The sequence below is a fragment of the Hyperolius riggenbachi genome, chromosome 2, assembly GCF_040937935.1.
Source record: "Hyperolius riggenbachi isolate aHypRig1 chromosome 2, aHypRig1.pri, whole genome shotgun sequence".
In the NCBI taxonomy this organism is placed as follows: domain Eukaryota; kingdom Metazoa; phylum Chordata; class Amphibia; order Anura; family Hyperoliidae; genus Hyperolius; species Hyperolius riggenbachi.
Window position 1 is genome coordinate 414497429 of NC_090647.1, and position 12778 is coordinate 414510206.

Here is a 12778-nt window from a genome sequence, read left to right on the forward strand (position 1 = left end):
CGAATCGCCGCGGTAAAAATTTGCATGCGGATGCGAATTTCGCATGCGGGTCTATGCGGATTTTCATGCAGAATTCGCATGGATGACGATGTATGCGAATTTAACCATGGCAGTGCTGGTGTGCTTTTCCATTGTTTCTATGCGAATTCGCATGAATATTTGCATGAAAATTCGCGATAGTGGAACTGGGCCCTTAAGGTGGCTACACACGATACAATAAAATGATCCGATTTTATGGAAATTTGATAAAAACGATTGGATTTCCCGAAAACTTTTTTTTTTTTATTCGAGCAAGAAATCCAATCGGATTTCCCATTTTTATTAGATAAAAGTCAATCGGGAGTGGTGGATTTTTCTGATCAGTTTTTATGAAAATATAATGGTGTGTGGTAGGTTGACATTTTATTAATATATACACCCAACCAATTTCCTCAAGGTTTTCAATCTTTTTTTTCATAAAAAATTTAGCACGTTTGGTACATTGGTCAGATTTTTGAAACGTTACAATCAGTCAGGAAAATGGTGTGTGGCTACCTTTAGGCTAGTTACACACCGGGATGTTGCGTTATAGTGGACGTTATGGTCGCATAACGTCCCCTAACGCAACGCCTGGCGGTGTTGGTAGAGGACGTTGAGTGAGCCGTGTTAAGCGGCTCTTTCCGCATTGGGGCAGTGAGAGTGGCGCTGATTGGCCGGCAGGACCACGTGATGCGGAGTGAAACACTCCGCATCACGTGGTACCGCCAGCCAATCGGCTAGTGCAGTGCATATTGAGTAGCCATGTGCGCGGCTACGTAGCTGCCTCTCCCCGCCTCCTCTCCGCCCCAACACTGAGCATGTGCAAACAGTCTAACGCGGCTCAAACCGCTGGAACGCTATAGTATGCTGCACGTTCTGAAGAACGTGCAGCGTTACATGTAACGCAAAGTGGGCAGTGTGAACAGCCCCATTGACTTTGTATTGCTGAGTTGAGGAGCGTTACAGGCTGCACTAACGTGCGCCTGTAACGTCCCTGTGTGGAAGCAGCCTTAGTCCCACTCACACTTTAGGCCTGGAACCCACTACAAAACGCAATGGCTAGCTTTTTCTGTGAGCGGTTTGTAAGCGATTTCATCAGCGTTTTTGGCAGCGATTTTAGGGCCCTTTTCCACCAGCGCGTTTGCGCTGGCTGAATCGCAAAAACGCAAACCGCTAGCGATTTTACAATCGCTACGGTTTGCTTTTTAACATAGGAATCGCGGTAGGTCATTTCCACTACCGCGATTCGTTTTTGCCGGGAACGCGAACGCGCGGCGGAGCGATAATTGCCGCGATTTTGCTATGCAGTGCATAGCATAGCAAAATCGCGGCCGCGAACATCGGGGAATCGCCGGTAATTGCGATTCAGCAGTCGCTAGCGTTCAGCGTGAACGCTAGCGATTGCTAGTGGAAAAGGGCCCATAAAGTGTATTCTGTTTGCCAGCGGTTGTGTAGTGATTAGCGTTTTTAATTCTGATTGGTCCTTTCAATTAATTTTAATTATTTTACAGTGTGCAGTAACTTCAAAATGCTAGCAAAATCGCTCTGTGTAGGTTTTGATGAGCGATTATATACTTTACATTGCAGAAACGCTAACGCTAAAAATTCTGCATGTCCTGCGTTTTGGTAATCGCAATCGCTCCAGTGGAATTTGGCCCATCCATTAACATTAGCTGAGCATTTAGGGAAATCGCTAGCGGTTTGAATCGCTCATTAAACGCTCACAAAATCGCTCCAGTGGGTTCCAGGCCTAACAGTCCTTACTTGGGCTGCCCTCACGGTCACACTATATATCCTCTACTCATTTAGCATACTCCACTAACCTTATATATACTTCTCCACAAACTGCATACACGTTATACACCGCCCCTCTCTCTAGGCCCCACCAGTGTTATACAATCTCCTACACTCCCATCCCAGGGCTCACTCACATTATTTATCCCAACAACCACCTCCCCTCCACCCAGAGCCACACACAATATTTCTCTTACTTCTTCAAAGCTAACGTTATACATGCCTCTCTCCCAGGGTCATGAACTATGCAACTCCATACCCTTCCTGAGATGCGCTTGATGTACATCCCTTATCAACCCCCCCCCCCCCCCCCCCCCCCCGCCCATTTGCACTGTCTATTTCCCTACTCAGTCTAGGGTCTACTTGCTGTACTTCCCTTACTCTGACACCATACATTCCTCTTTTTTTTCCGCTAGGGCCCACATATATTATGCAGCCACTCACTACTGTCTCCCAGGCCTACTCTCTATGATGGCTTGTTCACACTGCAGGCGGTTTTGTTATTTTTTTTAAGCGCGGGCGATTATTCAAAATCGCCCTGAAAGCGCTTACACAATGATTCGTTATGAAATAGTTGACATGAGCGGCGTGTTTGCATTCCGCTTTGTAAAGCGGTGCTTGAGCCATTTTTTAGGCGATTTCGCCTCAATGGAAGGTATAGAAAAAAACGCAGAACGCTCACAAAACCGCTTTGTGGAGCGATTGCGTTCACGTTTTTAAGAATCAATACATTGTATTCATTCTTTTCCGGATCAAAGAGTTCACTTTCTGACTTGCGTCAGGGAGTTAATTACCAAAACGCTCGGAAAAAACGCATCGGAAACCGCTGACCACAAAAACGAATCGCCCACCCAAGCGCAGATAATTGGAAAAAAAAAGCCTCAAAAAAAGCCCACCGCGGGTGGACACGCGAGCAGAACGCAATGTGAACAAGGCCTGAAACCCCCTTGCTCCACACCTGAAGCACTGGGGTTGGGTGTAATCTGAAATATTTTTGTTTGCTTACATGTCGTGCCATTGCTCCCTCCAGTCACTAGGTGGTACTGTTGAGTAGAAAACAAACTACCTCCATTAATTTTAAAGAGAACCCGAGGCGGAATATTGAAATCTTAATAGGACCCAGAGGCATGTCATGTGCACGACATGCCTCAGTGTCGTTCTATCGTCGCTGCCAGTCCCCCCTGAAAACATCACCAGGCTAGCGACAATGTTTGTCACTAGCCTGCTTTGTTTACTTGAAGCTTGTCAGTCAGCCTCCTCAGCATCACTGCCTCCATAACAGGCTCCCCCCACCGCTCCCTGCTAGCTTCCTCCAATGGGAAGCTAAGCCGCGACCCAGGAAGTACTCCATCTAATGATCCATCTTCCGCAATTGCGTACTGTGGGAACAAAACGATGGGCACAAGCGAGACTTTGAATTGTTGCGGTAATTAGCACTGGGGTCAATGAAGATCAGAACAACCGTCCATGACGGGATCCGTCATGATGGTCGTTCAAAATCCACAATTGGCTGGGTGTGGGGGGCACTCAGGGAGCACAGACACACCCTCTGTTCTGTGGCCGGAGTCTGGTATCTCCCCAGCCTCTGCCTTGGCCCTTTCACCCATGGGGATCAGGAATCAATCCCTTGATTGACAGTTTGGGGGTCAGTTCTGTAGCCTAGCATCGAATTCTGGTGCTATGAAAAGGAGGAATGATGAAGCAGCTTCTGATGAGAGGGAAAGGAGGGGAACAATGAATTCAGCCAAGATTATATCTTTCGGCAGTACATTTGGGCAGCTGTACACATGCTAGATTCTTGGCAGAGACTGCCCTTATCAGCCACCTCTTACAAATTTATATTTTTGTGTTTACACTGCTTTAAGTGTAACCGAGGCGCGTTCCAAGTGATGTGTACCACCGCTGGTCACTTCCTGCAATGCCACCCACTGTACTTACCCCACCCTTCCTGGCTGCTACCCCCTCCAGCTCCGCCCTCCCCCTTACTTCTGCCGCCTCAGGAACCTGCCTCACCTCGCCTCATGGGCGGCCCGGGGCTAGCTGGGAGATAAAGTCCACTAATGTGTTTACATCCTCTGGCAGGGAGATGTAATCACATTTAGGCCCCATTCACACTTGCTAAACACAAAACGGTAGTGCTTTTGCTAGCGTTTTGCTCAGGCGATTTTTTTTAGTTCAACGCAAAAAAAAAAAAATCGGCATTCACGCTTTCCGATTTTTAGCGAACGCGTTTAGCGCTTCTATAGCACTGAAGCGCGATCGCCGGGAAATTGCCTGAAAATAGTGCAGGCTACACGTTTCCGCTTGGCGATTTGCGTTAATCTCCGACGATTAACACAAATCTCCCAAGTGAGAACGGGCCAATAGGGTATTATTGCACTAGCGCTGTAAAAAAGCGCTAGAGCTTGAGCGTTTTGCTGAAATCGCCGACGTAACGCTCTAGTGTGAATGGGCCCTAATGACTACTTCTCTGGGCATACCTACAGAAACGCTTGACATCATTGCAGGCGCTTAAAACCTGCGGTTCTGTGGCACAGACATCAGCAAGTTAAATGTCCTCATATTGACAGTGCGGCAGTTTTGCAACGTACATGGTGTGAGCAGAACATTTTTTCTTCCATTGGCAGTTCATGGTCTTCTGTTACAATTCTAGAGCTCAAACAGCTCTTTTGCCAAGATTTTATATTGCCCCCCTAGGCTACCATCTACTTGCAAATAAAACTACCTTTTTGCCCTAATGTTAACCCTGGGAGGATAAAGTTAATGTGAAGTCTATAACTTCAAAGCCTTCGCCAGGGCACTGGTTAAGTCAGAACCCGAGTCAAAACTGTGTTCAAAATAGTCGCTTCACACACAGCCGGATATGCCACGATCTATTTCAGACAGATGTAGAAACGTATCGTTCTGCGAGTGACTTGTACCGCTGCTTTCAATTTGCCTTATGTGTGAGCGCAGACATTTGCCGTCATTTCAAAAGGCTGGAGGGATCCTGTCCCCAAGAGCTGTCACTCTGCATGTCCCGTCTGTATGTAGGGCACAGCGTGCTCGCACGGGAGGCTGCTCTGGGGCTGCTGCGCTATCAGCACGGATCTGACAGCTTGCAGAGAGAAGTGAGAGGAGCTTTATGGTAATTGCGGTTCTCTCGGCCTTCTGGGTAGAGACGGGTGTCTGCGCCGGCTGACAGGCTAGGGAGAGAATTTCCTCCGACGTGCAGCCAAAGAAAACTGGGAGCACGCGTGTGAGGAGAGGGGGAGAGCCGCCGTGCCTGCCAGGGAGGGCTGCACGACGAGAGCACGAGGCGCTGCTCGGTCACTGGGGCATTTTAATAGGAGGTTTTGGTAGCGCTGGTTCGATTAGGGCTAAACTGAAAACACTTTAACCCCGGGGAGACGGAACAGGGCCCTAATCATACATTGTACAAAGCCATAGCGGTGTCTGGCGGCAGCCTTATCTGCTGGCAGTCAGCGCAGCTGTGGTGGTGGAAGGGAGAGAAGCCGGGGAGGGCACGTCACACGTGTGGAAGAGAGCTGAGCTGCTTTCTACCAAGACAGAACGTTCGCAGCTTTAGTTTCTTCTGGTTTCCCTTGTATTAAACAATAACAGGAACAAGGCTGTGCTGGAAGTGGAGAAGCAGCTGGGCCGGTGCCGGGGGGGAGGGGGTACCATTACTCCCTGATAGGAAACTAATAAGGCCCTGTGTGTCCGGGCTGTGCGTGCCAGCGCTGCCAAATGCCAATCACTCCAGTCACCGTGTGAAGGCTATAATAGTCGTACATACATACGGGATATAATGCTGTCTCCACTCTCCACTAGCGGGTGCGGGACAGAGACGGGTGCTGTACTGGTACACGGGGGGGGGGTTTGAGAAGGTTGTGGGGTACAAAGTGACATGAGGTATTTGCGGGGTGCAGCTTGGAATAGGGCACGCGGAGATGACCCCACTCTGAGCTGTCGCCACCAGAGGAGGGAAGCTGATTGAACTTGGCAGTCCGGGACAGGAAGGCAGAAAGCGAGCGCAGCAGAGCAGAACATGGCGCTGCCACTGTCCTCTGTATAGGGGGGAAATCCTGTCCGGCCACCTGCAGCCCCGCATCCCGGGAACGGAAGCCCCGGCTAGGCGGGGAGAAGAAGGCAGATCACAGAGCTGCTGCTGCAAGTTGTCTCTGCCCCGTGGAAACTTGCTGGACGGCTGGCTAAGGAGCCCCCCGCAGGAAAAGGTCAGATGATGGCTGACGTATTATGACCCATGTTTACCATGTATTGATGTCTGGGGATGATCCGTGCCCTCTATTCTGGTCACAACACGGACTCCCTCGTTACAGCAGTTTACGTAACAGTCAGGTCTTATCTGCTGCGGATTCTTATAAAAAGTAGTCAGTGCCCGTGCTGTGATCGGCGAGTGTGAGGGGAATAAGGACGTTCCGCAGACAGGGATAGATATGGAGGTGCTGCCTTCACAGCGTTATCTGTCCTTGCTGTGGCGATAAGGAAGGGATCACAGCACACATTTATCACAGTGACAAGGGGCCCTGTTACTAGTTCATCTTTTGTCTTCCGGGACATGATAAATTGTTATCTAGAAGCCCATCATCAGCGTGACCGTGAGGCAATAATTATAGGGAAAATAAGAACAGTACCTGTGTGTTGTGACTCGGCTAAGCGGTGAGGGGAGGTTTGGAAAAGCTCTAGATTAGCACGGAAATTGTCCGTTTAGGCGTGTTGCTGAATAGTTTTATTTTTTACCATGTTACTGCGTATAATACGGTCTTATACATGGAGGCTAATTTATTCTGCTATTCTAAAGCAGACGATTCTCTGATCTGCTTGCGCTGTGGGTTGTCTCCGGAGGGTCCCTCCCGGAGCGGATGATGGAGCGCAAGGGAGATTTTTCACACCCTTTTTAAGCCACTGGGGGTCTTTTCCCAAAACAGATGTGCAGTGAAAAGAAGCTGTGTGCACTTTTCTGTAAGTAATGTCCAGTGCTGAGCAAGGCTGACTGTTCTAGTAAGCAAACAGCAAATTTATCGTAACCAGCGACAGGAAAATACGGGCCCATTCACATTACAAATCGCAAAACTGTAGCGCTACCGCGATATGTGCGGCAAAAATAACCGGAAACTTCCGCGGTTCAGATCGATCACCATCAACGCTGTAGTAAGCACTGTACTGCGATCGCTCCAGAATCGCAGCAAAATGCTGTATCGTGTTTGCCGCTCATCGCCCACGATGAGCACCAATTGTGGCAGTGAGATCACTGCCATATACTTTATATTGTGCTAGCGCCTTGCCCCCTAGTGTAAGTATTCACCCCCCCCCCCATGATTAGAAATGTTGTGGCACCAGTTCCAGTTCTCTTCTGATTTGATAAAATCATCAATTTGGGTGGTCAATTTTAAGCTCTTTTAAGCCTGGTACACACTTTAAATTACAATTGGCCAATTTTGCCAACTCCTTGTAATATGAGGGCCAGAAAATATTGAATACTACAAGCAATTTGTGTAGGTAAACCCTTATACTACATGGAGGTGGTAAAATTGGTCAAGTGATTTGCCAATCATAATTCAAAGTGTGTACCACGCTTATGGGTGTGCACATCCAAAAATTTGATTGCTCAATCAATGTCCAATTTTACCCTTACATAAGGACCTTGCCTACACAACCTGTTCATAGTATTCAAAATCTGTTGGCCCTTATTCCTTATGAAGTGTTCAAATTGACCAATCAAAATTCGATGTGCGTATACCCTTGGGGCCTGCATCCCCTCCCAGACAAATTGCAAAGGAAAACTGCCATAGGGGATAATAACAATAACAATAATATTTATATAGCGCTTTTCTCCCTGGGGACTCAAAGCGCTGTGACCCTGCATTATGCAGTCTCAAAGGCCAAATGGCATGTCATAGCAATCCGGCCAACATTGCAGGATTTTTCCGTAAGGGCGGCAGCGAATTGGCTGCGTACTCTGAACAAGGAAGTGCCGCCGCGTGTTTCACAGGGCGCAAGGCGGCTTGAGGAAAAGGGCCCTATTTGTAAAGTTTTATTAAACCCCTAAGTGGGCCCCTATCACATCGTTCTAATATCCACAGCGATAAATTAAAGCAGACTGTTGAGGTATGTCATACTTTCCCTACTGCCTAATCGCCGGCCAACTGACTGGGAAATGATTAATTGCGGATTAATCAGATTGCAATGCCTCACTTGCTTGTAATTACCAGTCTGAAGGACCCGTAGCAGTGTGTCCTGTAAGCCCTCTAAAGAGACAACGTGCGCTGTTATCTGCCTGTTTACACACTTCTATTATTATACTTTTGGCAACCGTGTATCTCAAGGGCAGGCTGCGCCTTTTCTTAGCTGATCCCCCTGTTGTGATGCAATTGGGGATTATAATGCCCGCGGAAGGGAGGCTGGAGCAGCCGGGGACGGAGATAACCAGGCTGTGCGCTCGCAGGGTGGCCGGAGATGTGATTGCCGCGGATCGCGCTCACGCTGATGCGCTGAAATGACAGCGCTGCCACCCATCGGCTGCTCGCTGCATTAACCCCTTCCCCACTGCAGGCTGCCGAGCTCCGCTTACACGGCAAGCTGCTGTACATCGGCACAAAGCGGCTCACATAATAGCGATCTGTGTATACCCAGCGCTCGTATCTCAAATGCTAGAGCTCTGGTTATATAGAGGGAGAGCGTACATATATAGATCCTATAACGTGCGAAGCAGGAGAGCGGAGATACACGCACAGCTCTGCATCCATCCATCACCAGTCACAGCCTGATTCCCAGTCACCCTGCCCCCTCCCCTCAGTGTGGCGGGGAAATTAGATTAGCAGCCCCATTGAGGGATGGGAAGCGATGCGGAGGGTTTTATGTAAGACGTCGCAGGAACGTGACGGCTGGCTATAAATGAGTATAAAGTAATTGGTGTATCCAGAGACGGACTCATCGAGCGCCCACGTCTGTCTGTTTCCCTTCCCCCTCCTCAGCAGCTCTGCATGCGATCTGTTGTGCCCCCTCCCCGAGGCTCGCGATGTCCCCTCCGCGGTGAGCGAGGACAGCGAGGCCGACTGAGCTCGGAAATAATAGCTGTGATGTAGACGCCGCACAGACTATGTTTATCCTCCTACGCCAATGCCTGTCACGTCCTGTTTCTCCGCTCCGCGCCGTAATAATGCAAATGTGGCATCATTGTGACGCCGATGAGAGCGAGCCTGGAGCCTGGGACCGACCGCGTGCGGCCTTCCTTCACACTGGCTGCCTGTCACCAATAGGTGACTGAGAGTTAATTAGGAAGTATTCTCTGGATCAATGACTCGCACAGCCCATTAGCTATTCTACTGCCTAATTGCAGGATTGCACTGCTATCTCCACAGCGTCTCCCTGCAATCAGCGATCTCTCAGCGGCTGCAGCTGGGGATTAGGCGAGCGGCAGCCAGCAGAGCAGGGCTGGGGAGATTAACCCATTAACCCTCTGCAGCCCGTCGGAGGACCAGCATATATACTCGTGACTGTAAAAAACAAACGTATTGGTAGACCTAAGGTGCGTACACACATGCGACTATAGTCGTTTGTAACGATCGTTCCCCGATCTTTACCAACGACGATCGTTACAAAAAACGAACCAACGACTATTAAGGCAAACGACGAACGAGGCAAATCGCTACAAAACAAAGTTCTGTCTTGGCGGATTTTTACCACCGACGATCGTTAGCAAAAGTGGTACATCGTTGGAAACGATCGTTCGTACCAGGCTGGACATGCGCATTTCTCTTTTTCTCCAAGGAACTTTACAATTTTATGCGCAGGCGCATTAAGTGCTTTTACGTGGTGTAACGTTCGTTCTAACGATGTGATCGTTACACACTTTTTACAACTAACTTTACTTCGGTCGTTCTTTCGTCAATTAAAAGATCGTTCGTCGTTGACAACGAACGATCGTTGTCGCATGTGTGTACGTAGCACTAGAGTGAAATACACTGGTGAGATAAACCACGGCATCTTCAAAGTAGTCCTATTCCATTTTATATTCTAAATTCGCTTTTACATGGAAGTTTTACTATAAAATTGGTATAACATGGAAAACAAACGTCTGTATAAACACAGATTGCTATTGATGCACCAAGCTGCGTGTAAACCCAATCTACATGACACGATTCTTTTTACAATCCGATTAAATCCGACATGTCCGATCAGGATATCGGACATGTCGGATTTAATCAGATCGTAAATAGAATCGTAATCGAATCGCACAAAGAACCATATTGTATAGATGGGGCTTTTTAGGAGTGCAATGAGATGCATTCAATGTGCTGTATGATTCGGTGCCACTAGAAACACGCACATTGTCCTTCCACTTTGCCTCATCGCATCGCTAAACGTATCATAGAAATATAATTAGATGGGGTTGTGACGAGGTTATATTGTCTGTTGTGACGGAACGCAACGGAAGAAGTGTGAAATGAGCCCAAGCCCAAAGTGCTCTTTAGGAGTACTGATGCCACCAAACTATCCAGAAGTTCCTGTCTTGCAGCAGGAGTAATTGGCTACCAAAAAGGCTTTGCTACTCACTGTCAGCAAACATCCAGGGAGGGATCACACTTGTGCATTTCCGCAGCGTTTTGCCTCAATGCGAAAAATATGCTTCACTATAGGCTACTGCAGCTTCAGGAGCCATCTGCAATTCTATATAGCATTTAAAAAAAAGATACAATCTGGACTACTTTTCTGCACAACGCATGCGATTCCTCATTGAAAAGCACCAGCTACTGTAAATTAAAAAAAATAAATAAAAGAAAACCCAAAACGCATGTGTTAAAATGTGCATACCATGCAGTAAAACTCTTGCAGGGAATCGCTTGTGTTTTTTTGCAGATATAAGTTTTATCCCTATTACACTATCTACCAGTTCCAGGGAGAAGCACTGTGGAATGACTGTGCTTTATATGCCCTTAGGGCCCATTCACACTAGAGCGTTTTGCCGCGATTTCGGCAAAACGCTAGTGCTTATAAAAAAGCGCTAATGTAATTAAACCCTATGGGGCCGTTCTTACTTGAGCAATTTGTGCTACTCGCCGCAAATAGCCCAAAAACGGGCAAACCCGCGAAACGCAAACGTGTCGCCTGCACCATTTTCAGGCGAATTTCCGGCGATCGCATTTCAGTGCTATAGAAGAGCTAAATGCAATCGCTGCAAAATCGCCGGCAAAAATCGCCAGCGTTTTGCGTTTTTAAGTGTGAATGGGGCCTGATTGAGAGATCAAGCTGAAATTATTATACTTTGTATGTATTTTCAGGCAGGGAACACACTTGACTTTCAGTTTTCCGCGCGCGTTTTTCTGCATACTTTTTCTGCACACTAAGTGTGTCTCTATGCAGGAAAACGCACGCGTTTTTTCATAGCAGCTGATGTAAATGATAGAGAAAACTGCCAAAATGTGCAGAGTCAGGATTCAGAATGTCAGTTTTTTTTCTGCGCGCGAACAACTTAGTAAGTGTGTACTAGCACATTGATTATCATGAGTTCTCAGTTTTCCTGTGCAGAAAACGTGCACGAAAACAGCCAAGTGTGTTCCCTGCCTCACACTAATATGTTGCATTGCAACTGACACTTTTAGCACACTGTAGCGAGGTGGGATTCAAAGTCTATTAATAGTTCGCACTTCATCAGTTGTGATGTGATGCAACTGATTCTGTTGTTACATTGCAGAACATGCAATGCATTGCCAGAGGGCTCGTTCCCACTGTTGCGACGCGATTTCGGCCGCATTCCGACGCTTGTAAAAACGCATGCGGATGCGTTTCCACATGCGTTTTTACCCGCGATTTCGCATGGCAGGGTGCCATGCGAAATTAACCATGACACTGCCAGGGCTAAATAAAATTGAAAAAGGTGCGAAATCGCACGCGAAATCGCGGGTAAAAACGCATGTAACAAACGCATGCGTTTTTACTATTAAATACATTAGCGGCGATTCGCACGGATTCCCGACGCAGGCGAAATCGTTGGCTCTTTTGTGCGTTTTTTTCACGCTGAAAAAAACGCACCTCAACAACGCTACAGTGGAAACAGGCCCATCCACTTGTATTACATGTGCAAATCTGCATGCGTTGGACGCATGCAGATTCGCGATAGTGGAAACGAGCCCAGAAGCAAAAATGAGGAACACAAAGTTAGTCAATGAAAGTGCACAGTAGTGTGCTGCTTCTTTGTGTGCATCACCTGTCAATGAAAATGTTGTTTGGTTGCGTTTTGTGCAATTTATAACTCGTTGAAACCAGGGCTGTGGAGTCGGTACAAAAATCTTCCAACTCTGACTCCTGAGTTTATGAAACCACGACTCCGACTCCGGGTACCCAAAATGTCTCTGACTCCTCGACTCCGACTCCTTAGTCTAATACTTAACAGGGCTGTGGATTTTGTACAAAAATCATCTGACTCCGACTCCTCAGTTTATGTAATCAACGACTCCGACTCCAACTCCGGGTGCCCAAAATTGCTCCGACTCCTCGACTCCGACTCCACAGCCCTGGTTGAAACTGACCTTACACTCAGGGCTGTGGAGTTGGAGCAATTTTGGGTACCTGGAGTTGGGGTCGGTGGTTTCATAAACTGAGGTGTAGGAGTCGGATGATTTTTGTACCGACTCCACAGCCTTGCTCACACTAACACATTGCATTGTAACGAACTCTGTTTTTCGCATTGTAATGCGGTGCGATTCAACATCTTTGAACCATTTGCTCCTCATCAGTTGTGTTGTGAAGCCGCAGATTCTTTTGTTAACCTAAGGTCACTTTCACAGTGGTGCGTGGCGATTGCTGCACCACCTGTGCGGCGTTAACAGTGTAGCAGGTGCATTAGGGTATAACGGGTTGCATCATGGTAACTGCTTGCAGTGTTTTACCGCTAAATGTGTACATAAACAGTTAGGGCTCGTTTCCACTGTAGCGAATCCGCATGCGGGCACTGCATGCGGAT

General features: G+C 47.8%; 1 long non-coding RNA gene across 1 annotated transcript in view; it reads left to right on the plus strand.

Moving 5' to 3' along the window:
* Positions 1–5710: 5710 nt before the first annotated feature.
* Positions 5711–12778, plus strand: part of LOC137544524 (uncharacterized) — a 266952-nt gene continuing 259884 nt past the window's right edge. The window contains exon 1 of the long non-coding RNA XR_011025895.1: positions 5711–6029. This is a non-coding gene — a long non-coding RNA (uncharacterized lncRNA). The remainder of the gene's footprint in view (positions 6030–12778) is intronic.